Here is a 26,470-nt window from a genome sequence, read left to right as displayed (position 1 = left end):
ATGTAACCTCATGTCTGTTTTTGAAGGTTGAAGTCTTTTGGATGTATAAAGGAACAGTTTGAAGGATTATTTAGTGTTGTAGTCTTTTGGGATTATCTTTGAAGTAATGGGTGTTAAGATATTCAATGTTTCCACACTATATGGATGTGACGTTGGAGACAGGCCGTGCCCAGCGCCCCCACATGGAGGCTGGACACGGACCTCCTGGCCGATAAGGCCTTCTGTCAGAAAATATCGCGGGCCATAGGCGACTACGTGAGTAACAATCAAAATGGGGAGGTCTCACCCTCCACGTTCTGGGAGGCACTGAAGGCCGTGATTAGAGGAGAGATCATAGCCTACAAGGCAAACAGAGATAGGGAAGAGAGGGTGGCCAGGCAACAACTGGTGGACTCCATCCTGGAAGTCGACAGAAAATACTCCGAGGCCCCGACCGTAGGGCTGCTGGCGGAGAGGAAAAAGCTGCAAATGGACTTTAACTTGCTATCCACTAGGAAATCAGTGTACCAACACCGTCAGACAAGGGGGACCTTCTACGAACACGAAGACAAAGCTGGCCGCCTATTGGCTCACCAGCTGAGAAAGCAGGCAGCCACAAGGGAAATAGCGCAGGTAAAGAATAGCAGAGGCAGACAGGTAACAGAACCAAAGGAGGTCAATCGGGCATTTGAGACCTTCTACCGGGGACTGTACACCTCCGAGCCCCCCAACGGGGACGCGGGGATGAAACTGTTCCTAGAGGACTGGAACTACCAGTTGTGGGGGAAGACAGACGGGTGGCTGGAAGCACCAATAGACCTGGGAGAAATCACGGAGAGCATCAGCTCCATGCAGGCGGGGAAGGCACCGGGACCCGATGGGTTCCTGGCGGACTTCTACAAAAAATCTTTTGCACCAGTCCTGGCCCCACACCTAAGGGACATGTTCGCGGACTCACTGGCAAGGGGCACCCTGCCCCCAAAGCTAGCGCAGGCCACAATTTCACTGATACCCAAAAAAGATAAAGACCTGACGGAATGTGGATCATACAGACCCATTTCACTGCTGAACTTGGATGTGAAAATACTCACATAGGTCCTGGCCAAAAGGCTGGAGGGCTGTGTACCAGAGGTTGTCACAGAGGACCAAACCGGCTTTGTCAAGGGTACGCAGCTCACAGCGAACATCAGGCGGCTGCTGAACGTAATAATGACCCCATCTGGGGAGAGAACACCAGAGGTGATCGTCTCCCTGGACACAGAAAAGGCCTTCGACAGAGTCGAATGGAAATACCTCCTCGAGGTACTGGAACGGTTTGGGCTAGGAGTGGGGTTCACCGCCTGGGTGAGGCTCTTGTACATCGCTCCCAAAGCGAGCGTCCAAACTAACACAACCAGCTCTAAATACTTCCAGCTGCAGAGAGGAACAAGACAGGGCTGCCCCCTGTCCCCACTCTTGTTCGCGCTAGCCATCGAAACCCTGGCGATAGCCCTGCGGGACGCGAAAAGCTGGAACGGAATCCGGAGAGGAGACAGAGAGCACAGAGTCTCACTCTATGCAGATGACCTGCTCCTCTATGTCTCGAAGCCACAGGAGGGACTGAAGGCAATACTGCAAATACTGAAAGAGTTTGGAACATTCTCGGGCTACAAACTTAACGTGGGTAAAAGCGAGGCATTCCCAGTGAACCCAAAGGGGGGAAGGAGAGAGCTGGAGGGGCTTCCGTTCAAAACAGCCCAGAACAGATTCCGCTACCTGGGGATCCAGATAGCCAGAGACAGGACACAGATCCACAAGTGGAACCTGACCAGCCTGGTGGAGGAAGTAAGAAGTGACCTTCAAAGATGGGGCTCACTCCCACTCTCCCTGGCGGGGAGAGTGCAGACGATCAAGATGAACGTACTTCCAAGGTTCCTCTTCCTGTTTAGATCCATTCCGATCTTCATCCCCAAGGCCTTTTTCCAAAACGTGGACAGTCTAATCATAGCGTTTGTGTGGGGGGTGTAAGAACCCGAGAATCCCCAAACAGACACTGCAAAGAAGGAAAATCAAAGGGAGCTTGGCCTTATCAAACCTACAATACTACCACTGGGCGGCAACGGCAGAAAGAGTGAGGGGATGGGTACAAGAACCTGACACAGATTGGGTACAAATGGAGGAGGCATCCTGTAAAGGAACGACCCTCTGGGCCCTGGCGACAGCAGCACTCCCATCCCCCTCAACAAGATACACAACAAGCCCAGTGGTAGCGGCCACGGCTTGGAAGGGGGAGGAACCATAGACCGATCCAGAGGGCAATGAAAGGCACAGAGGATCAGTTAAACGAAGGACAAACTAAACCTCTGTATAATAAAGGAAATTAGCGCAGGCAAGAAAAATGTGATATGTATATACACAACCGTTTCTAAATATGAGAAATGCCAATAAAAAGATTTTTTTAAAAAGATATTCAATGTTTGTTTTTAAAAGGTTAAATTGAGTTCATAGAATAAACATTGTTTTGTTTAAAAAACCATTTGTCCATAATTGCTGTATCACATCTGGAGAGAACGCCGTGTGCTTCCCACACCACAATTTATTAAAAGTTGTGGGTCGGTTGAACTCCATGAAACACTTTGGGGTTCTGTAAACCCGGACCCATAACAAGGGGGTCGGGATTGAAAGCACTAACAACAGCGCCGCTCCCGATAGCCCGGGGAAGTACTCAGGGAGTCTGGTAATAATAGCTTCATTGAGAATTTGGAGGCAGTTTCGCCAACACTTCGGGTTGGGGACAGGGTCAAGGGAAATGCCGATTAGGGGGAACCACAGGTTTGAGCCAGGGAGGTGGGATGGAAATTTTCGGAAATGGGAGGAGAAGGGGATTAAGACACTGAAAGATTTTTTGGGGGGGGGTCGGTTTGCAGGATTGAAGGAGCTGGAAGCGAAGTATGGGCTGGAGCAGGGGGAAATGTTTAGATACATGCAGGTTCGAGATTTTGCCAGAAAGATACAGAACTTCCCGGAGGAGCCGGCCTCCACATTGCTGGAGGAGGTGCTGACGACAGGGGGACTGGAGAAGGGGGTAGTGTCAGCGGTTTACGGAGCTATTTTGGAAGAGGAGAAGGCACCACTGGAAGGGATCAAAGCAAAGTGGGAGGAAGAGTTGGGTGAGGATATGGAGGAGGGGTTCTGGTGTGAGGTGCTCTGGAGAGTGAACGCCTCCACCTCGTGCGCGAGGTTGGGGCTGATACAGCTGAAGGTGATATACAGAGCACACCTCACGAGGGCGAGGATGAGCCGATTCTTTGAATGAGTAGAAGATGTGTGTGAACGTTGTGGGAGGGCCCCGCCAATCACATTCATATGTTTTGGTCCTGTCCAAAGCTAGAGGATTACTGGAAGGAGGTTTTAGGGTAATTTCTAAAGTGGTGCACGTGAAACTGGACCCGGGCCCCCGGGAGGTTATATTCGGGCCAGCCAGGGTTGGAAACGGGTGCGGAGGCAGATGTTGTAGCCTTCGCTTTGTTGATCGACCGAAGGCGGATCCTGATGGGTTGGGGAGCAACCTCTCCACCCTGTGCCCTGGCGTGGCGGGGGGGACCTGTTGGAATTCTTGACTCTTGAGAAGGTTAAGTTTGAACTGAGGGGAAGGATGGAGGGGTTCTACAATTCATGGGCAATAATCATTATGCACTTTCAAGAACTGGATAACATCGCACATTAGTTGGGCGGGGTGGGTGGGAGGGTTGGGGGGAGGGGGGTGGTGTGTGTTAATGTTGACTATGGGTGATTCCTGATTCCTTTTTGTCATTTGTTTATGAGAACATGCGGGCAAATGTTTGGGGTTTGGTGGGAGGATGGGATCGTTGTTATTGATATGGGGATTAACATATTTGGTACTGATTATTGTTTATTGTTGATGGGTGTAAATTAGGGAGAAAATGTGAAAAAGGAGGAGAATAAAGAAATATTTTTTAAAAAAGGAACACTCTCCAGCTAGTTATGCGCACAAATCTTTCACTCTAAAGTGAAGCTCTATTTACCGTGAGTTGAATATCCTGCAGAGTCAGACAGATTTGTCGGGCTTCACCCTCAACACCATGATTGCAGCCCATTCCGCAAATTGTAAAGGGCATAGAGTCCCCAGATGCTTCAAGCACTGTAGCTCCGCTGCTTCAACCTTGGCAAGCAATGTGTAGGGCACAGGCCTTACCCTAAAGTACTGGGGCTGAGTATTAGGATCCACGTAGATATGGGCCATATTCCCCCCTGCTCCCCCGAGGACTCTGCAGGCCGCCTGTGGAGCCAGGACCCGCCGGTAAGGACCTGTTGTGATTTACGCCGGTGGGACCCGCTGAAAAGGGGTGGCCACTCGGCCCATCGCAGGCTGGAGAATCGCCGGGGGGGGGCGCTGCCAGCGGTCACCGATCGGCACGGCGTGGTTACTGCCCCCGCAAAAACTCCGCCGCCGGAGAATTCGGCAGCCAGCGGGGGCGGGATTCATGCCGCCCCCCGGCGATTCTCCGACCCAGCGGGGAGGCGGAGAATCCCGCCCACGGTGTCCTTGTAAGAGGATGATTGTTGTTACACATTTCGGATTCGGGTTCCTCGGTGGGGGACATCATTTCTTTGCTTCAAAGATTTGGGGTGTTTTCGGGGACAAGTGAACTTGGGGAAAAGTGCGTATTTTGTGGTTTACTCTTCAGAGACAGGGTAGGGGGGTTCCCATTCGTGTGGCAGCGTCTCATTTTAGGCATATGTGGGTGCAGGTGGCTCGGGACTGGGAAGGTCTTCGGAAGTTGAATTTTTTGGGTTTGGTGGGAGGGTGAAGGCCGCTCTGTTGAGGTGGGATAATCTTCCTCTGCCGTTGGTGGGCGGATACATGCAGTGAACATTTTACCGTTGTTTTTGTCTTTATTTCAATGCCTGCCGGTCTTTTTGCCTAAGGTGTTTTTCAATGGGGTAGATAAGCTGATTTCTTCATTTGTCTGGGCATGGAAGGTGGCCAGCATAAGGAAGGTGCACTGCAGAGGGGTCTGATGTGTTGGGTACTCTGGTACACAGCCGAACCAACACGGTTGCGATTGGTACAACGCAGTTTTATTTCTTTTAACTATTTATATAACAAATTCTGGTACTCAGCACATGGTGATTGTCTGAGTGTCTGGCTTGGAGGTCCTTGCCCTGAGCCGTCTCCAGCTGGACTGCCCAGGAAGTGTCGTGTTCCTTGTTTTGTACTGTGTATGCTCTTGTCTGTGATTGGCTGTCGTGTTGTGTGCGCTAATTGGTCCATTGATCTGTCCATCACTATGTCTGTGTGTATGTGCTGTGATGTTCACTTCAATATCATGACAGGGTCGACAGTCGGGGGGGGGGGGGGGGTGGGGTGGGGGGGGTGGGGGGAGGTCGGGGTTAGGTCTCCTGAATGCACCATGAGAGGATCCCAAGCCCACCCGCACCTCCCCAAACAAGGCACTCCCAGCCTGATCAAGTGCACGCAAAAGATGCCAGCTTGGCAGTGCCAGGCTTTCACCAAGGTGCCACTGCCAAGGTGCCCAGTTGGCACCAGCAGTGCAAGGACACCAACCTTCCCAAAGGACCCCCATGAGTGCCGTTCCATCTGGTCCCCATTTGTGAGGACCAGTGCTAAATGGCACTCACCCAAGGTCTTCGAGAAGAAGGGGATGAATTCCGAAGCCTCAGGTACATTGGGAATCTACACATTAGAGTGAGACAAACTGTCTCGCTCTAATGTGCAGATTTGCCATCGCAATGTCTTGCGGGATTGCGTTGGATCTCGCGAGGCATTGCGAGCTGGGTAGATCCCGGGAGCAGGGCCGCCCGGCTTTTATGAGCAGCATGGATTGCGCTCGAAGTGTAATTTTGTCGGTATTCGCGCGTTGAGTTCCGCAGAGTGTATGGGCGTGATCAAGATTGCTATTCACCCACACTTAGTGCAAAAAATGTGCCTCCACGGGAAACCCACAGTGGCTGAGTCTCCAGGCATCTGGTTTGCCCGACTCGTGCCTCAGCTGTTCGCAGCTAACAAGAGGAAGCATAATTTGTCGCAGCAGGAGAAGATATCCCATAATAAGGGGGAAATGGAGGAGATGGGGGGTGGGATTCCAGGACTGCGAGTCCTCACCCCTACGAGGAAAGGGCCCTGGATATTACGGGGTTACCTGAGCAATGAGCAGTGACTAACAGCGAGGCTGGCCTGCAGCACGACGTCCGTGCCTTGTGTGGTTTTTTCCAAGGCATTGCCCAGTCTCTGAAGATCATGGTTGAGGGCCTCGACATCATGTCCCATTTCTAAGAGGGACATGTCCCAGACACAAGTGGACATTTTGAGGCACTCCAGATCATGTCCCAGTCACAGAGGACTATCGCTGAGGGCTTTGACACCATGCTGCAGACAATGGGGCGGGGGGGCTCCAGGACTGGCCAAACTTACTCCAGCTGCCCTTTCACTCCATGGAGACACCCAGGGCCCTATGGGCACTCTCAGGGAGGAGGAAGCGCTGGAGCCCATCCCAGGAGCCTTCCACCAAAGAGACTCAGGCATCTCCAGTCCTTCTGAATCCCTCACTCCTGACATTGACGAATCTAAAGGACAGCGGGCAGAACAGGGTGGAATGGCGACACAGTACGTCAGTCGGGGCCCTTCGGCTCCAGGTCCTCAAGAGGATGACCGCCAAGGGAATCAAAGGTCACAGGCCTTGGAAGGCAGCAGGCTGCCTCCACCTCTGAAGTGCATCCTGTGGATACAACTTGACTAAGCACTAGGTCACGGAGGATCAAGAGGTTTTAGGAGCACTGAGTGGGCACTGGTGAGGTCAGTATTCATAGCTAGGGGAAATGGATAATTATTACTTTAAAATGTTCACCAGTAAAACATTTCACACCTGAAACATGTAACGCCTCTGTAATTTTAATCTTCACAACAGGGTGGATCTCTCTCCTCATCTGAAGTCACTTCCTTCTACAGGCCGCCTAAGAAGCGGCATTGGTGAGTGCATAGGAACCCCACAGTGACGGATATCCTGTTCTGTAAGCCCCTTCACTCGCTGGACACAGACGCTCACCACAGTGGTCCAAAATAAATAGCCTCTAATGCAGACTCTGTCGTGTGGATGACTGTGAGCACTCTATCAGCAGAAAGCCTGGAGTCAGACTTAATCAGAACCTGAGGAGCACCACGGCTGTCTTCATAGTGAGTGGTTACCCCCTCCTGCTTTGAATAGTGACCCACTGACAGTGCCAATACAGGCCTATCACCCTGGTGTCATGTACCATAGACCCGTGGAGGAGGGGAGAACAGGAGGATATGGGAGGATCTGGAAGGATTTGTAGAAGGGGCAAGATTGACAATCAGTTAGGTCTTCCATCCCAGGACCCTCAATTACCCAACCCTCCCCCATCATTAGCATAACTGTCCCGCCTTGTCTCAGAGTGCAATCCAGTGATACAGTTGTGCTGGCAAACTTCGTTTTGCACATTCACTCCGCACCAGGAGCCCCTGACCTCTGCCAACAACATTAGGGAGGTCGTGTTCAGCTGTCATCTGTTCACCCAGATAGTTTCCCTTATGCTGCGTGAGGATCTTCAGTAGTGACACCATGCTCTTTATAATTTAATTGTTGGTACCTGCCTCCATGGTGCTGATGCACCTCAGGCACAGGCACGCTGTCCAAAGGCTGCAGGACATCCAGTCCACAAATCATCCTCAGATGACCAGGGGTATAGTCGAGAGGTGCTTTGGGCTGCTGAAGATGTGCTTCAGGTGCCTGGACCGCAATCGAGGTGTCCTCCCGTATCCGTTGGAGCGCGTTGGCCGCATCGTCGTGGTCTGTTGCGTCTGCACAATATAGCCCAGCAGAAGGGCGATGTGCTGGAGGAGGAGTTGGAGGGGGAGGCGGAAGACGACGGTGGGCACGCCTCCCCAGATGAGGGTGATGTGGGGGGTGTGGGAATGCATGGAACATACGTGCTGGACATGGACGGGAGGCTGCCCACCGATACCGGATGGGGCAGCGGGGAAGGGAGGAGTTGATAGCCGCAGGGTTCACAGACTAGGGGAGGCGGAATCGATGAGCTTGGGCACAGACAGCACAGTACCGCACCACCCTCACCCCGCCCACCACCCTCACCCCGCCCACCATCCCACCACCCTCACCCCACCCACCACCCTCACCCCGCCCACCATCCCACCACCCTCACCCCGCCCACCACCCTCACCCCACCCACCACCCTCACCCTGCCCACCATCCCACCACCCTCACCCCACCCACCACCCCACCACCCTCACCCCGCCCACCATCCCACCACCCTCACCCCGCCCACCACCCTCACCCCGCCCACCATCCCACCACCCTCACCCCGCCCACCACCCTCACCCCACCCACCACCCTCACCCTGCCCACCATCCCACCACCCTCACCCCACCCACCACCCCACCACCCTCACCCCGCCCACCACCCCACCACCCTCACCCACCCACCACCCACCACCCTCACCCCGCCCACCTCCCACCACCCTCACCCCGCCCACCACCCACCACCCTCACCCCGTCCACCACCCCACCACCCTCACCCCGCCCACCACCCACCACCCTCACCCCGCCCACCACCCTCACCCCGTCCGCCATCCCACCACCCTCACCCCACCCACCACCCACCACCCTCACCCCGCCCACCACCCACCACCCTCACCCACCCACCACACACCACCCTCACCCCGCCCACCTCCCACCACCCTCACCACAACCACCAACAACCACATGCAACCCGCCCACCAACAACCACCCGCATGCACACCACCCCTCCATTACACATCCAACTGCAGCACAACGGGCCGGGCTCACACGGTCGCCAGTGGAAACGGGTCTATTTGATGCCATGGAGAATGATGACAATCCGCTTTGCGATGAGCTCCGGGCTCTACATCGTTAGACAATGTCTGACTCATGGCCACAGTAACACCCTCCACCTGGACCGTCATTGCATGCGGCCTGGACACTGCAGCGCACGGACCCGTCGTCTGCCCGGGGGCTGGATGACAGGGGCGACCTGGGGGGGGGGGGGGGGGGGAGTGGGGGGGGGGGGGGGGGGGGAGAGGAGTGGGGGGGGGGTGGCGGGAGAAGGAGTGGGGGGGGCGCACTCACCTGAGCGCGACATCCTATCACCCCTCACACACACACTGGCGCTCACCTCACACCCCACCCCCAAATGCATCGGACAGAGCACAGAGGCAGCTTCTGTAGGTGTCAAAGTGATTTTATTTACAAACGGATCAGACACGTGCCCTAGCCCCTATAACTAGTCTGTGCCCTGCACCCGTTCCAACGTACTCCATGTCTAATGTTATGGCCTTACGGTACGGCCTCTATGACTACATCTAGGTGGTTCCCCAGATGTACAGCAGAACTGGAGGTGGACTCCTGTGATTCTTACCCTGTGACTAGGGTCCCCTTTGGCAGCAGTTTCCTGGCACGGCCCGGCCTGGATGGGCCAGGCTGCATCTCGAGCGAGTGGGATGGAGGGCTGCCAGCCTGTTCTGTTCGTTGCCCACCAGATGCACCTGGGATGGAAGGGGTGGAGTCCGAGGTTTCGCGGCCTTCCCGGACCTCCCCTGCAAGGGGATCCGGGACGGGCCCCAGCACATCCTCCTCCCTCGGGGTGCCCGATTGCCCCCGGGGCTCTCCCTGGGACGGGAACGCGAACAGGTCCAGCACCCGATGCAGCCCCAGCACCTGGCACTGCCAGTCCTGGAGGGCCGCCCTTGTATCGACGAGTGTCTGCAAGTTTGCAGACATGGAGCTTAGAGTGTTGGCCATCCATGTCTGTGTCCGTGCGATGCCGGCCAGCACCTGGGCAATAGCGTCAATGCCCTCAGCGATGGCCTGCTGAGACTGGGCCATGGCCTGCTGGGACTGGGCTATGGCCTGCTGAGACCGGGCCACGGCGTTGAGCACCTCTGCGATCTGCAGTTGGCTCTGGCTCATGGCTGCCTGTGAGAGGGCAGCCATGTCGTGGGCCACGGACGCCACCTGCATGGAAAGCCCCAGGCTTTGCATACTGCTGCCCATGTCCGACACCGTCGCCCCCATTGCCTCCACAGTGGACGCCACCCAGGTGGTGTTGGCCTGGGTGGCACGCATGACCGGCACCTGCGTCTGCAGCTGCTGCAAGCCGGCCGTCATCCACTCCACTTGTCCCAGGGTCCCTGACTGCATCGGGTCTATGCGTGGGTGTGGGAACTCCAGGAACCCGGGATCCGTCTGGGCGGCAGATGGTTGCTGGGGCCGGGCTGCTCTCCAACTGCTCCCTCGTCTGCTCCTATCTCCACCTGCTGTACCGGGACGACTGTGTTGTGCGCACCAGTGAATGTCCCAGAGGCCTCATCACTAAAGTGCCCAACCGAGGTGTGAGTCTCTGCGATGGTGGAGGATGTAGGAGATAGCAGTGGCGTCCATCGATGTCCTCATCGGAGCCGAGGTCCGGGATCCCCTGGGGTGGTGTGTCCTGTGTTCATGTGTCCTGGGTGTCCTGTGTGTCCTGTGTGTTCTGTGTGTGTGTGTCCTGGGTGTCCTGGGTGTGTGTGTCCTGGGTGCCCTGTGTGTGTGTGTCCTGGGTGTGTGAGTCCTGGGTGTGTGTGGCCTGGGTGTGTGTGTCCTGGGTGTCCTGGGTGTGTGTGTCCTGGGTGTGTGTGTCCTGGGTGTGTGCGTCCTGGGTGTCCTGGGTGTGTGTATCCTAGGTGTGTGTGTCCTGTGTGTATGTGTCCTGTGTGTGTGTGTCCTGGGTGTGTGTGTCCTGGGTGTCCTGGGTGTGTGTGCCCTGGGTGTGTGTGTCCTGGGTGTCCTGGGTGTGTGTGTCCTGGATGTGTGTGTCCTGGGTGTGTGTGCCCTGGGTGTCCTGGGTGTGTGTGTCCTGGGTGTGTGTGTCCTGGGTGTGTGTGTCCTGGGTGTGTGTGTCCTGCGTGTGTGTCCTGCGTGTGTGTGTCCTGGGTGCCCGTGTCCTGGGTGTGTGTGACCTGGGTGTGTGTGACCTGGGTGTGTGTGTCCTGGGTGTGTGTGTCCTGGGTGTCCTGGGTGTGTGTGTCCTGGGTGTGGGTGTGTCCTGGGTGTGTGTGATCTGTGTGTGTGTGTCCTGGGTGTCCTGGGTGTGTGTGTCCTGGGTGTGTGTGTCCTGGGTGTCCTGGGTGTGTGTGTCCTGGGTGTTTGCGTCCTGGGTGTCCTGGGTGTGTGTGCCCTGTGTGTGTGTGCCCTGTGTGTGTGTGTCCTGGGTGTGTGTGTCCTGGGTGTGTGTGTCCTGGGTGTCCTGGGTGTGTGTGTCCTGGGCGTGTGTGTCCTGCGTGTGTGTGTCCTGGGCGCCCTGGGTGTGTGTGACTTGGATGTGTGTGTCCTGGGTGTGTGTCCTGGGTGTCCTGGGTGTGTGTGTCCTGGGTGTGTGTGTCCTGGGTGTGGGTGTCCTGTGTTTGTCTGTCCTGGGTGTCCTGGGTGTGCGTGCCCAGGGTGTGTGTGTCCTGTGTGTGTGTGTCCTGGGTGTGGGTGTCCTGGGTATGGGTGTCCTGGGTGTGTGTGTCCTGGGTGCCCTGGGTGTGTGTGTCCTGGGTGCCCTGGGTGTGTGTGTCCTGGATGCCCTGGGTGTGTGTGTCCTGGATGTGTGTGTCCTGGGTGTGTGTGTCCTGGGTGTGTGTGTCCTGGGTGTTCTGGGTGTGTGTGTCCTGGATGTGTGTGTCCTGGGTGTGTGTGTCCTGGGTGTGTGTGTCCTGGGTGTGGGTGTCCTGTGTTTGTCTGTCCTGGGTGTCCTGGGTGTGCGTGCCCAGGGTGTGTGTGTCCTGTGTGTGTGTGTCCTGGGTGTGGGTGTCCTGGGTGTGGGTGTCCTGGGTGTGTGTGTCCTGGGTGCCCTGGGTGTGTGTGTCCTGGGTGTGTGTGTCCTGGGTGTGTGTGTCCTGGGTGTGTGTGTCCTGGGTGTTCTGGGTGTGTGTGTCCTGGGTGTGTGTGTCCTGGGTGTGTGTGTCCTGGGTGTGTGTGTCCTGGGTGTGTGTGTCCTGGGTGTGTGTGTCCTGGGTGTGTGTGTCCTGGATGTGTGTGTCCTGGGTGTGTGTGTCCTGGGTGTGTGTGTCCTGGGTGTTCTGGGTGTGTGTGTCCTGGGTGTGTGTGTCCTGGGTGTGTGTGTCCTGGGTGTGTGTGTCCTGGCTGTCAGTGCCATCAGTGTGGGTGCCCTGTGGCGACGTGTCTTGGGTCGACTGGGACGGGGGGGCTGTTGGTGTGGCTGCCCTCTCGTTTGCTGGATGAGTCTCTATGTCGTGCTGGCCCCGGCACTGGATGGGCGCGGCCTACGCCTGATGGCCCTGGTCGATCCCTGGCCTGTGGTCGCCTGATTTGTTATGCTGTAGGTGTAACCAAGCGGCTTCCTTGTGGTGCACTTGACAAAGGAAGGTTCAGACGTGGAGATAACTTCAACACGTTTATTAAACTATTTATACTTCTGTTACTCGGGTTCGACACTACTGCTAATCCTACTATAGTTACCCAGACTGACTAACCAGTTTGCTGCAATCCACGTGGTGGGTGTAATATTGAATCAACCCTGTGTCTGTACTCACTGACTGTCTCCACTGGAAAGAGGCAGATCATGTGTGTGGTGTCCTTTATATATGGGTTGGTGCAATACCCCCCTGTGGTCGTTTCACATCCTTGTCTATCGTGAATGTCTATTGGTCGTGTCCTATCTACTTGATCTATTTGCTGAGTGTGTGTGTGTGATGTTTCTAGTGCTCCCTGTAGTGTCTAGCTAGCCTACATGTATTTACATTGATGCACATCACCACAGTCGCCCTGGCACGGCCTGGGGGTGGTCTGCATCCGCAGGGACGGGTGCATCGCCATCTGGTCCTGCAATACACAATACAGCATGCATGGTTAGATACGCAGATGGTGACTGAGGGTGTGGTGGGGGCAGGGGGAAAGGGGGATGAGGGCAGGGGCGAAGGGGGGATGAGGGCAGGGGGAAAGGGGGGATGTTGGCGGGGGGAAAGGAGGGATGAGGGCAGGGGAAAAGGGGGGATGAGGGCAGGGGGGAAGGGGAGATGAGGGCAGGGGGGGAAGGGGGGATGAGGGCAGGGGCAAAGGGGGGATGAGGGCAGGGGGGAAGGGGGATGAGGCAGGGGGAAGGGTGTATGAGGGCAGGGGGATGAGGGCAGGGGGAAGGGGGGGATAAGGGCAGGGGGGAAGGAGGGATGAGGGCAGGGGGAAGGGGGGATAAGGGCAGGGGGCAAGGGGAAAGGGGGGATGAGGGCAGGGGGGAAGGGGGGATGAGGGTAGGGGGGAAGGGGGTATGAGGGCAGGAGGAAGGGGGGATGAAGGCAGGGGGAAGGTGGTATGAGGGCAGGGGGAAAGGGGTATGAGGGCAGGGGGGAAAGGGGGTCTTACTTGGTGGTGCACCCCCGATCTCTGCATCCGCGACCTCCCGGTCCTCAGTTCCGCCTGCGAGGTCCAGGGCCCTCTATTCATGAACGGTGAGTGGCCGCAATTCAGGTGGACCTCCTCTGGTCCTGGCACACTCCCGTTTGTTATAGGTGTGCTCCTCCTGGGCGTGGGGTTGAGGAGAGTAGGATCATTGTTCGGCAGACATATACTTGCAGCCCAGCGTGTCAGTGTATGTTGGCATAGGCTCAGAGGCCATCCTGCCAATGCAGCTTGCATGGGTGGGTGCAGCCCTGTGGGTATCAGCTACGGCTGTGCCGCCCATCATGCGGGGGGGGGGGCAGTGCCACATGTGGGGGGAGAGGGTTGGGGGATTGGTGCCATGGGCAGAATGGGGAGTACTCACCCTGGCTGCCCTGACTAGGTAATTGACTTTCTTGTGGCACTGGCTGCCGGTCCTGGGGTTACCGCCAGGGCACTGTTGGCATCTCCCACCTCCCTCCAGGGGCGCCGGCTGGTGTTGGCAGCGACCCTGCGGCCATGTCCGGGGTAAAGGGCTTCCCTCCTCTGCTCCACGTGGTCCAGGAGCGATTCGATGTCCCGGTCCTGGAACCTCGGCGCTGCGTGGCGGGCGGCCATCTTCCCGCGTTGCCGTTTCTCCGCAAATGATGTCTATTTAACAGCGACGCCACACGCATCGATGACGTCATTCGAGGCTGCGCCATCGCGCTTTCCGTGACGTCCATGCTGGCCCCTTCCGTTGCGCAGAACTCGCGCACTTTGGCTGGGTGTGACGCCGGAGTCGTTCGCGCTGATTTTGACGTCGGTGTCGGAACTCGGACGTGGTCAGGGAAAATCCCGCCCAACGTGGCTGGCAAGTCACACCCAGTGTGTACCTCAAATATTCTGTCATGTGAAAAATCATTTTCAATCCTGTTCCAAAGCAGCGGGAAAAAAAATACACAAGTCAATTTTCCTCAAGATTGCTGCGATTGCTAAATTTCCCCTCTGCCTTTCTGCCTTGTCTAGCCCATAGCCTGTGCACATTCATCCACGAATCTTGGGTTTTCATTATTCCATGCTTACTTTCAATAAACATTGGGTGACACACAGAAAGTGTAGAATAAATGACATAAGTGCTGGAGGTGCTGAGCATGGATGCTCAGGATGGATCCAAAGGAGATGTATATGGTTACAGCAAAGGGAACCAAGAACTTGAGAAATCAGGTAAAAAACGAAACATTGCAGTGGCCTGGGAACGTGGTGGAATAAGGCACCACAAGTTCGCAAATCAATCTGTCTATCGTGTACAGATAAGGGATACAGGGGAGAACAAACTTGATACAGTGAAAATGCTGGGACCTGATGTTGCTATTCACAGAATCATAGAATTTACAGTGCCGAAAGTGGTCATTCGGTTTCCTTCTGCACTGTAGTGATTCTATGAATGCTTCACTGTTTGAGATGCCATCCTTTTGGTTGTGATGTTTAACTGCAGACACGTCGCCCCTCTCAGATGGATATTGAAGATCCCATTGCACTATTCCAAAGAAGAGCAGAGGAGATCCCCTGGTGTCCTGATCAATATTTATCCCTCAACCAACATCAACAAATCAGGTTATCTGGTCATAGAACATAGAACATAGAACAATACAGCGCAGTACAGGCCCTTCGGCCCACGATGTTGCACCGAAACAAAAGCCATCTAACCTACACTATGCCATTATCATCCATATGTTTATCCAATAAACTTTTAAATGCCCTCAATGTTGGCGAGTTCACTACTGTAGCAGGTAGGGCATTCCACGGCCTCACTACTCTTTGCGTAAAGAACCTACCTATGACCTCTGTCCTATATCTATTACCCCTCAGTTTAAAGTTATGTCCCCTCGTGCCAGTCATTTCCATCCGCGGGAGAAGGCTCTCACTGTCCACCCTATCCAACCTCCTGATCATTCTGTATGCCTCTATTAAGTCTCCTCTTAACCTTCTTCTCTCCAACGAAAACAACCTCAAGTCCATCAGCCTTTCCTCATAAGATTTTCCCTCCATACCAGGCAACATCCTGGTAAATCTCCTCTGCACCCGCACCAAAGCCTCCACGTCCTTCCGATAATGCGGTGACCAGAACTGTACGCAATACTCCAAATGCGGCCGTACCAGAGTTCTGTACAGCTGCAACATGACCTCCCGACTCCGGAACTCAATCCCTCTACCAATAAAGGCCAACACTCCATAGGCCTTCTTCACAACCCTATCAACCTGGGTGGCAACTTTCAGGGATCTATGTACATGGACACCTAGATCCCTCTGCTCATCCACACTTTCAAGAACTTTACCATTAGCCAAATATTCCGCATTCCTGTTATTCCTTTCAAAGTGAATCACCTCACACTTCTCTACATTAAACTCCATTTGCCACCTCTCAGCCCAGCTCTGCAGCTTATCTATATCCCTCTGTAACCTGCTACATCCTTCCACACTATCGACAACACCATCGACTTTAGTATCGTCTGCAAATTTACTCACCCACCCTTCTGCGCCTTCCTCTAGGTCATTGATAAAAATGACAAACAGCAACGGCCCCAAAACAGATCCTTGTGGTACTCCACTTGTGACTGTACTCCATTCTGAACATTTCCCATCAACCACCACCCTCTGTCTTCTTTCAGCTAGCCAATTTCTGATCCACATCTCTAAATCACCCTCAATCCCCAGCCTCCGTATTTTCTGCAATAGCCTACCGTGGGGAACCTTATCAAACGCTTTGCTGAAATCCATATACACCACATCAACTGCTCTACCCTCATCTACCTGTTCAGTCACCTTCTCAAAGAACTCAATAAGGTTTGTGAGGCATGACCTGCCCTTCACAAAGCCATGCTGACTATCCCTGATCATATTATTCCTATCTAGATGATTATAAATCTTGTCTCTTATAATCCCCTCCAAGACTTTACCCACTACAGACGTGAGGCTCACCGGTCTATAGTTGCCGGGGTTGTCTCTGCTCCCCTTTTTGAACAAAGGGACCATATTTGCTGTCTTCCAGTCCTCTGGCACTATTCCTGTAGCCAATGATGACATAAAAATCAAAGCCAAAGGTCCAGCAATCTCTTCCCTGGCCTCCCAGAGAATCCTAGGATAAATCCCATCAGGTCCCGGGGACTTATCTATTTTCAGCCTGTCCAGAATTGCCAACACCTCTTCCCTACGTACCTCAATGCCATCTATTCTATTAGCCTGGGGCTCAGCATTCTCCTCCACAACATTATCTTTTTCCTGAGTGAATACTGACGAAAAATATTCATTTAGTGTCTCGCCTATCTCTTCAAACTCCACACACAATTTCCCATCCCTGTCCTTGACTGGTCCTACTCTTTCCCTAGTCATTCGCTTATTCCTGACATACCTATAGAAAGCTTTTGGGTTTTCCTTGATCCTTCCTGCCAAATACTTCTCATGTCCCCTCCTTGCTCGTCTTAGCTCTCTCTTTAGATCCTTCCTCGCTACCTTGTAACTATCCATCACCCCAACTGAAACTTCACACCTCATCTTCACATAGGCCTCCTTCTTCCTCTTAACAAGAGATTCCACTTCCTTGGTAAACCACGGTTCCCTCAATCCCTGCCTGGCCGGTACATACTTATCAAGAACACGCAGTAGCTGATCCTTGAACAAGCCCCACTTATCCAGTGTGCCCAACACTTGCAGCCTACTTCTCCACCTTATCCCCCCCAAGTCACGTCTAATGGCATCATAATTGCCCTTCCCCCAGCTATAACTCCTGCCCTGCGGTGTATACTTATCCCTTTCCATCATTAACGTAAACGTCACCGAATTGTGGTCACTGTCCCCAAAGTGCTCTCCTACCTCCAAATCCAACACCTGGCCTGGTTCATTACCCAAAACCAAATCCAACGTGGCCTCGCCTCTTGTTGGCCTGTCAACATATTGTTTCAGGAAACCCTCCTGCACACACTGTACAAAAAACGACCCATCTATTGTACTCGAACTATATCTTTTCCGGTCAATATTTGGAAAGTTAAAGTCTCCCATAATAACTACCCTGTTACTTTCGCTCTTATCCAGAATCATCTTCGCCATCCTTTCCTCTACATCCCTAGAACTATTAGGAGGCCTATAAAAAACTCCCAACAGGGTGACCTCTCCTTTCCTGTTTCTAACTTCAGCCCATACTACCTCGGAAGAAGAGTCCCCATCTAGCATCCTCTCCGCCACCGTAATACTGCTCTTGACTAGCAGCGCCACACCTCCCCCTCTTTTGCCTCCTTCTCTGAGCTTACTAAAACACCTAAACCCCGGAACCTGCAACATCCATTCCTGTCCTTGCTCTATCCATGTCTCCGAAATGGCCACAACATCAAAGTCCTAGGTACCAACCCATGCTGCCAGTTCCCCTACCTTGTTTCGTATACTCCTGGCATTGAAGTAGACACACTTCAAACCACCTACCTGAACACTGGCCCCCTCCTGCGACGTCAAATCTGTGCTCCTGACCTCTATACTCTCATTCTCCCTTACCCTAAAACTACAATCCAGGTTCCCATGCCCCTGCTGCATTAGTTTAAACCCCCCCAAAGAGCACTAACAAATCTCCCCCCCAGGATATTTGTGCCCCTCAGGTTCATGACCACGTTGTTATTGGTGGGATCTGGTGCACAGATTGGCTGCCACATTTCCTACTTTGCAACAGTAACTTAGATTCAAAAAATGTTTTCCATTAATTGTAAAGCACTTTAGGATGTTCTAAAGTCATGAAAGGTGCTGTGAAAATTGATTTATTTTCTTTCCTCAAAATTGCATATCGGATTTGGAGGGATACAATTTTCAGTTTTATTACACCATTGTCCAGGCTGAACTGGGCAGTAGTAAGGTGCATTGTTGTAAATAAACCTCCTGATGTATTTTTCCAGTATGTTTTGATTTAAGTCGCTGACATTCACTCACTCTCAATCCCACTCCGTCACCACTTCCTCCACTCCTCCGTCGCTGCCTCAATAATGCATTACAGTCAGGATTTGACTGCGAGTTAAGAGACTGACAGCAAAATGTAGAAGAGCTCAAGTTTACATATGGTGCGATGTGGGAGACTGGCCAGGAGAGAAGGGAGTACTTGAGTCTAAAAGTAGAAAGGCATGAATGACGGCTTCAGCAGTTGATGAGCAGAGACAGGGGAAGAGCTGGGCAATGCTACTATTATGGGCCAGGGTTTAGAGAGCCCCAAAGTGTACCTGGAGTTCACCTGACCCACAACTTTGAATAAATTGTGGTTATGGGGAGCACACGGCCCTACTCTGCAGGTGTGATGCAACAGAAATCTACAGTATTTCTAAATTAAAACATTATTTATTTATGAAACCAGTTAACACTTTATAAACCCACCATAAACATCTTAACAACTATCAACATCAATAAATCCCCCAAAGAATACAGTACTCTCCAAGTAGCTCTTAATCTTTCCTTGCAACATCCATAAGACAAAAAGAACCCTCTTTACAGAAAAACATCAGGTTTAACTTCACTACTGAGAACAGTTACCACTTTGAAATCACCAAATGAACATTTATAAGCTTTCAGAGATTCATACACATCTTGCTGTGATTGCAGCTTTTCCAAATCAAAAATGAAACTAAACACACCATGTAGCAGACAGCCCAAAGCGAAAGTAAAAGCAGACGGCAGCCCAGCTCCACCCACACTCTGACATCACTGATAAACACTCATTTCTTAAAGGTACACCCACTACAGATATTTTTATAAACACCCATTTCTTAAAGGTACTCTCACATGACACTACGGAGGTGGATGTAGGAACTCTCAATAGAGAGCATTTAGGGTCAAAAACATAATTCCGGCTCAAATAAAATGTCAACGCTGTTGTAGAATGAGCAGTCACATTATGACATGATGACGCGGCTACTAAAAGGTCATGTGATGGGAGTGCGGTAATTTTCCCCAGAGCGCGGGGCGAGTACAAGCATGGAGTAATTGTTCAGCCTCAAAGTCTGCCATAACAGGGTCCACCCTCATCAGCAGAACCCTTCCAGGTGCACCAGGACAACAATTCCTACTGCCAAGGCTTTGTCGCAGCCCAAACCTGAAGCCAACGTGAGTGGCACTCTCATGGAAAGCCAATTGAGTAGCAAGGTGCAACATGATCACAATGATCACAAGCCCGGCCCTCTAACACCTGGTCAAACGGTCAGGGTCCAGACTGCACGCGGCCATGACAACTTAGCAGTGGCAGTCAGCCATGCCTCATAGATGGACAGTTAGGTGGTAGCCTCAGACAGTGCCCACTATATATGCAACCGCCGCCACCTACACCGGTATTGGAACCAGGTCACACAGATGCCACACCACCCCAGTCATCAAGCCTACATCACAGGCGCCCTACACCAATGGACAAGAAGGCTTCTCGAGAGGCCTATGCAGCGATCCCTGCACCAGGTCGCCCACACTGAGGACATCAGCCTGAGAAAAACTACAGCCCAGCCAACTGGCACAATCACTTTTTGAAAAATAAATTTAGAGTACCCAATTATTGTTTTTTCCCAAATAAGGGGCAATTTAGCATGGCCAATTCACCTACCCTGCACATTTTTAGGTTGTGGGGGTGAAACCCACGCAGACACGGGGAGAATGTGCAAACTCCCAACTGGCACAATCACATGCTCTGGTCTGTGATAAAACCAAACACAAGGGGTGGGATTCTCCAATAATGGGGCTATGTCCCCACCCCCGCAAAAAAACACGTGCAAATCACTCTGGACTTACCTGGAGAAAGTCCAGGGTGATTCTCCGATTTGCAGAGGGCTAGCAGGACCCCAGAGTAGTCCTCATAGCTCCGGCTGCTGATACGGGGCCCTGCACTACCGCTCGGGGGTCCGCGCATGCGCACAGCGGTGGCAAACGCGACATGGCCGACCCACACCACGGACCGGTACCGAAAACATAGATCGACCCACACCGCGGACCGGCACTGAAAACACCGTGGATCGGTGGTGCCAGATCGGTAGCCTGGCCATCCTGGAGGCCCCCCGCCTCCCCTCCATGAATGATTCCCCCGCCCCCACCAGGGCGACCGCAGACTGAGTCGGAGAATCCCCGGGGGGAGCGGTGCGAATCCCGCCGCGACGCCGGCTGCTGTATTCTCCGGTGCCATTTTTCAGGCAGGGTAGGGTTTCCTGCCACGCCAGTCGGGAGCTGTTGACAGCGGTCCCCCCCAGCGATTCTCCGGGCTCCGATGGGCCGAGCTGCCGTCCATTTTTGGCCATTCCCGCCGGCGTGAATCACTCAACTCACGCACTGGCAGGACCTGGTAGGTGAGTATGCGTGGGCGGTCCTCGGGGGAGGTGCGGGAGAATCCGACCCCGGGGTGGGGGGGCACCACGGTGGCTTGGCCCGCGATCGGGGTCCAGCGATCTGCGGGCAGGCTTGTTCCATGGGGGCACTTCTTCCTTCCGTGCCGGCCCCTGTAGGGCTCCGCCATGGATGACGCGGAGAAGAGAAGCCCCCGCGCATGTGCCAAAATACGTCGGCCACTCTGCGCATGCACGGAATCACGCTGATGGTTCCGCGCAAGCGCGAGATTATGCTGTTCCTTCAGTGCATGTGCGAACCCGTGCCGTCTCTTCGGCTGGAGCGGCGACAACCCCTCTGGCGTCCACCTAGCCCCCGAAAATGGCGAGAATTTGCACTTTCGGGGGCTGTTGACGCTGGAGTGGTTGGCGCCGGTTCTGCCGCTGTCGTGGGGACAATCCCCAGAAGGGAAAATCCCGGCCCTGTCTCTACACAACGAAAAGGGAGGGGGGTCAGATTTGGGACAAGGAAATGGGATGGGCTATGCACCAGCTGTGACAGTTTAATTCATGTTCCACCAAGTGTAAATAGTTACGTATTGTTAGCCTGTTCAATGTGTATGTTGTAAAATGGTTCGTACACAGTTATTGTTCGGGCACACTGTTAAATCTCAGTGCCGCCAGTTGTCCTGAATTAAACGGGGAAGATGTAGACTGTGTGGTGCCGTGATAAAGCGGCTACTTAAAGTATTACATGACAGGAGCATGGCAATTCTCCCCGGGAGCGCAGGCAGAGTACAAGCAGAGATTAGCTGCTCATCTAGAAAATTATTATTTGCTCCTAGTCCTTGGTTGCCGGCCTTTGGGAACCCAGAACTTCTACAATTGTGAACAAATCAATATGTTGATTAATATTTCTAATAATAGTAATAATCTTTATTAGTGTCACAAGTAGACTTACATTAACACTGCAATGAAGTTACTGTGAAAATCCTCTAGTCGCCACATTCCGGCGCCTGTTCGGGTTCACAGAGGGAGAATTCAGGATGTCCAATTCACCTATCAGCCCGTCTTTCAGGACTTGTGGGAGGAAACCGGAGCACCCGGAGGAAACCCACACAGACACAGGGAGAACGTGCAGACTCCGCACAGACAGTGACTCAAGCTGGGAATCGAACCCGGGACCCCGGCGCGGTGAAGCAACAGTGCTACCCCTGTGCTACGTAGTGCTTAATGCTCCTGGAATTTGCTAGTATTGACTTATCCATCCACCGGCATTTCCACTGCTTCCCTGTGCTCCCTCAATCTTACTCTTCGCACAAATTCCCAAAGCTCTAACATCTGCATTTTGTTCCAGTCTAAGTTCCACAGCCACACCATCCTTTCCTTGCTGAGCTCTTTTAACTTCCTAACGCTGTCCTATCGAGCTCAGTCATTGCTTTTGTGAAATAATCCCTTTATTGGCCTCATCCCACTTGACTCCTGCAAGTGTCGCCAACTCTCATGTCCTCTCTTGCTTTCCCTGCCGCTATCAGTAACCGTGCTATAGAACATAGAACATAGAACATAGAACATTACAGCGCAGTACAGGCCCTTCGGCCCGCGATGTTGCGGCGACCTGTGAAACCACTCTAAAGCCCATCTACACTATTCCCTTATCGTCCATATGTCTATCCAATGACCATTTGAATGCCCTTAGTGTTGGCGAGTCCACTACTGTTGCAGGCAGTGCATTCCACGCCCTTACCTGTGACATCTGTCCTATATCTATCTCCCCTCAATTTAAAGCTATGTCCCCTCGTACTAGACATCATCATCCGAGGAAAAAGGCTCTCACTGTCCACCCTATCCAATTCTCTTATCATCTTGCATGCCTCAATTAAGTCACCTCTTAACCTTCTTCTCTCTAACGAAAACAGCCTCAAGTCCCTCAGCCTTTCCTCATAAGATCTTCCCTCCATACCAGGCAACATTCTGGTAAATCTCCTCTGCACCCTTTCCAATGCTTCCACATCCTTCCTGTAATGCGACGACCTGAATTGTACGCAATACTCCAAATGCGGCCGCACCAGAGTTTTGTACAGCTGCAGCATGACCTCATTGCTCCGAAACTCAATCCCTCTACCAATAAAAGCTAACACACCATACGCCTTCTTAACAACCCTCTCAACCTGGGTGGCAACTTTCAGGGATCTATGTACATGGACACCGAGATCTCTCTGCTCATCCACACTGCCAAGAATCTTACCATTAGCCCAGTACTCTGTCTTCCTGTTATTCCTTCCAAAATGAATCACCTCACACTTTTCTGCATTAAACTCCATTTGCCACCTCTCAGCCCAGCGCTGCAGCTTACCTATGTCCCTCTGTAACTTGTAACATCCTTCCGCACTGTCCACAACTCCACCGACTTGAGTGTCATCTGCAAATTTACTCACCCATCCTTCTATGCCCTCCTCCAGGTCATTTATAAAAATGACAAACAGCAGTGGCCCCAAAACAGATCCTTCTGGTACACCACTAGTAACTGGACTCCAGTCTGAACATTTAACATCAACCACCACCCTTTGTCTTCTTCCAGCTAGCCAATTTCTGATCCAAACTGCTAAATCACCCTGAATCCCATGCCTCTGTATTTTCTGCAGTAGCCTACCATGGGGAACCTTATCAAATGCTTTACTGAAATCCATATACACCACATCAACTGCTTTACCCTCATCCACCTGTTTGGTCACCTTCTCAAAGAACTCAATAAGGTTTGTGAGGCACGACCTACCCTTCACAAAACCGTGTTGACTATCTCTAATCAAATTATTCCTTTCCAGATGATAATACATCCTATCTCTTGTAAACCTTTCCAAGATTTTGCCCACAACAGAAGTAAGGCACACTGGTCTACAGTTACCGGGGTTGTCTCTACTTCCCTTCTTGAACAAGGGGATAACATTTGCTATCCTCCAGTCTTCTGGCACTATTCCTGTAGACGAAGATGCCTTAAAGATCAAAGCCAAAGGCTCAGCAATCTCCTCCCTAGCTTCCCAGAGAATCCTAGGATAAAGCCCATCTGGCCCAGGGGACTTATCTATTTTCACACTTTCCAGAATTGCTAACACCTCCTCTTTATGAACCTCAAGCCCTTCTAGTCTAATAGCCTGAATCTCAGTATTCTCCTCGATAACACTATCTTTTTCCTGTGTGAATACTGACGAAAAATATTCATTTAGCACCTCTCCTATCTCCTCGGACTCCACGCACAACTTCCCGCTACTGTCCTTGACTGGCCCTCCTTTTACCCTAGTCATTCTTTTATTCCTGACTTATCTATAGAAAGCTTTAGGGTTATCCTTGATCCTACCTGCCAAAGACTTCTCATGTCCCCTCCTGGCTCTTCTTAGCTTTCTCTTTAGATCCTTCCTAGCTAACTTGTAACTCTCGAATGCCCTAACTAAACCTTCGTGTCTCATCTTTACATAAGCCTCCTTCTTCCTCTTGACAAGTATTTTGACTGCTTTAGTAAACCACGGTTCCCCTGCTCGTCCACTTCCTCCCTGCCTGACAGGTACATACTTATTATGGACATGCAGTAGCTGTTCCTTGAACAAGCTCCACATTTCCATTGTGCCCATCCCCTGCAGTTTTCCTCTCCATCTGATGTATCCTAAGTCTTGCCTCATCGCATCATAATTGCCTTTCCCCCTGCGGTATATACCTATCCCTTTCCATCACTAAGTAAACGTAATCGAATTGTGGTCACTATCACCAAAGTGCTCACCTTTCTCCAAATCTAACACCTGTCCTGGTTCATTACCCAGTTCCAAATTCAAAATGGCGTCGCCTCTCGTTGGCCTATCTACATACTGTGTCAGGAAACCCTCCTGCACACATTGGACAAAAACTGACCCATCTAAAGTCCTCAAACTATAGCGTTTCCAGTCAATATTTGGAAAGTTAAAGTCCCCCATAACAACTACCCTGTTGCTTTCGCTCCTATCCAGAAGCATCTTTGCAATCTTTTCCTCTACATCTCTGGAATTTTTCGGAGGCCTATAGAAAACCCCTAACAGGGTGACCTCTCCTTTCCTGTTTCTAACCTCAGCCCATACTACCTCAGTAGACGAGTCCTCATCAAACGCCCTTTCTGCCACCGTAATACTGTCCTTGACTAACAATGCCACCTTTCCCCCTCTTTTACCACCTTCCCTGAGCTTACTGAAATATATAAACACCGGCACCTGCAATATCTACCCCGCTCATTGAAACACCCACCTTAAAAGATCCTACCCTCTGCTATTTCTACCTCTCTCACTTTTAAACTCCTTCTCCAAACTTTTCTTTGCAACCAAGATGTTAAATCATTCTTTCTAAGTGTTCCATTACTTCTCAGTGCCCAGTTTTCCACGTGAAGCAACTTGGGCATTTATTATATGTGAGTACTATTGTCAGTGAGATTATTATGAATTTACAAATCCTCCTTTTAAGTATGGTTATATCATCAGGGCCTAGTTTTAAGGCCGATTAAATTGGATATCCTCAATTAAAGAATTGGGCACTTTAAATTAAAATCACAGTCTACTCCAGCAAGAAGCCTGCAGAATCCGAATATCCAAATATACAGAACTCAGACAGGTTGCCGGGGGCATGTCTGGAGCAGCCCCTGATAATAATAGTAATAATCTTTATTAGTGCCACAAGTAGGCTTACAATTACACTGCAATGAAGTTACTGTGAAAAGCCCTTAAACGCCATATTCCGGTGCCTGTTCGGGTACAAAGAGGGAAAATTCTGAATATCCAATTCACCAAGCACGTCTTTTGGGACTTGTGGGAGGAAACTGGAGCACCCGGAGGAAACCCACGCAGACACACGGAGAACGTGCAGACTCCACACAGACAGGGACCCAAGCCAGGAATCGAACCTGGGACCCTGGAGCTGTGAAGCAACAGTGCTACTCACTTTGCTATTGCGCTGCCACAGTATAAGTTCCTGATACCCCATCAAGTGATTATCGTTCCTACTTAAGATGCATTGGCCTATTGTCCACAGTTCCTGATAACCCATCAAGGAATCATCACTCCTCCTAGGGCGGACTCAGGTGCCTTGTCAACAGGTCATCAACTAGACCATTGGGCGCTGAGACCCTGTCTCCTGAGACTCCATTGGCTGAAGGCCAAGGGCAGGTGTAAAAGGAGGTGGGTGGTGACAGGGGGATTAAATAGGCTTTCTGTAAATCTAGGAAGCGAAGCCTTGAAGCGGAGACTTGAGACAGGAGGCAATCGAGAGCAGACCAGACCAGGAAGGAAGCAATCAAGCAAGGAGGAAACAGTCAGCGAGAATCACCTTTGCAAAGAGGAACCAGAGAGACTCAGGGATTGGAGCATACCAAACCACCTTTGCGGGTAGCATAGTTGAATCCTGGCTGTTTCTTGTATATATAGTGGGTAATTTACAGGTTAACTATATTTAATAAAGTGTGTTGCATTATATCTGTGACCATACTTTGTTCTCATAAATAAAGACATCTGGGTAAACTTTGATTAAGAAGCTGGTTGAAGTATCTGAATTGGACAGAACAACATAAGAGCTACAGAATATAATGCAAATTTGTGAAATGTATGCTCACTGCAAATGTCTGTGCATATGAATGAAGTCAGGGTATGAAACTAAGTGAATAAAAATGCAGACGTTTGACTAGTGTGATGGTTTATCCAGTAAATAAACTAAATAAATATTCGCGTAATAATTTCTAGTATAGCTG

This window comes from Scyliorhinus torazame, chromosome 16 (assembly GCF_047496885.1).
Source record: "Scyliorhinus torazame isolate Kashiwa2021f chromosome 16, sScyTor2.1, whole genome shotgun sequence".
NCBI lineage: Eukaryota > Metazoa > Chordata > Chondrichthyes > Carcharhiniformes > Scyliorhinidae > Scyliorhinus > Scyliorhinus torazame.
Note: the sequence above shows the minus strand (reverse complement) of the source record.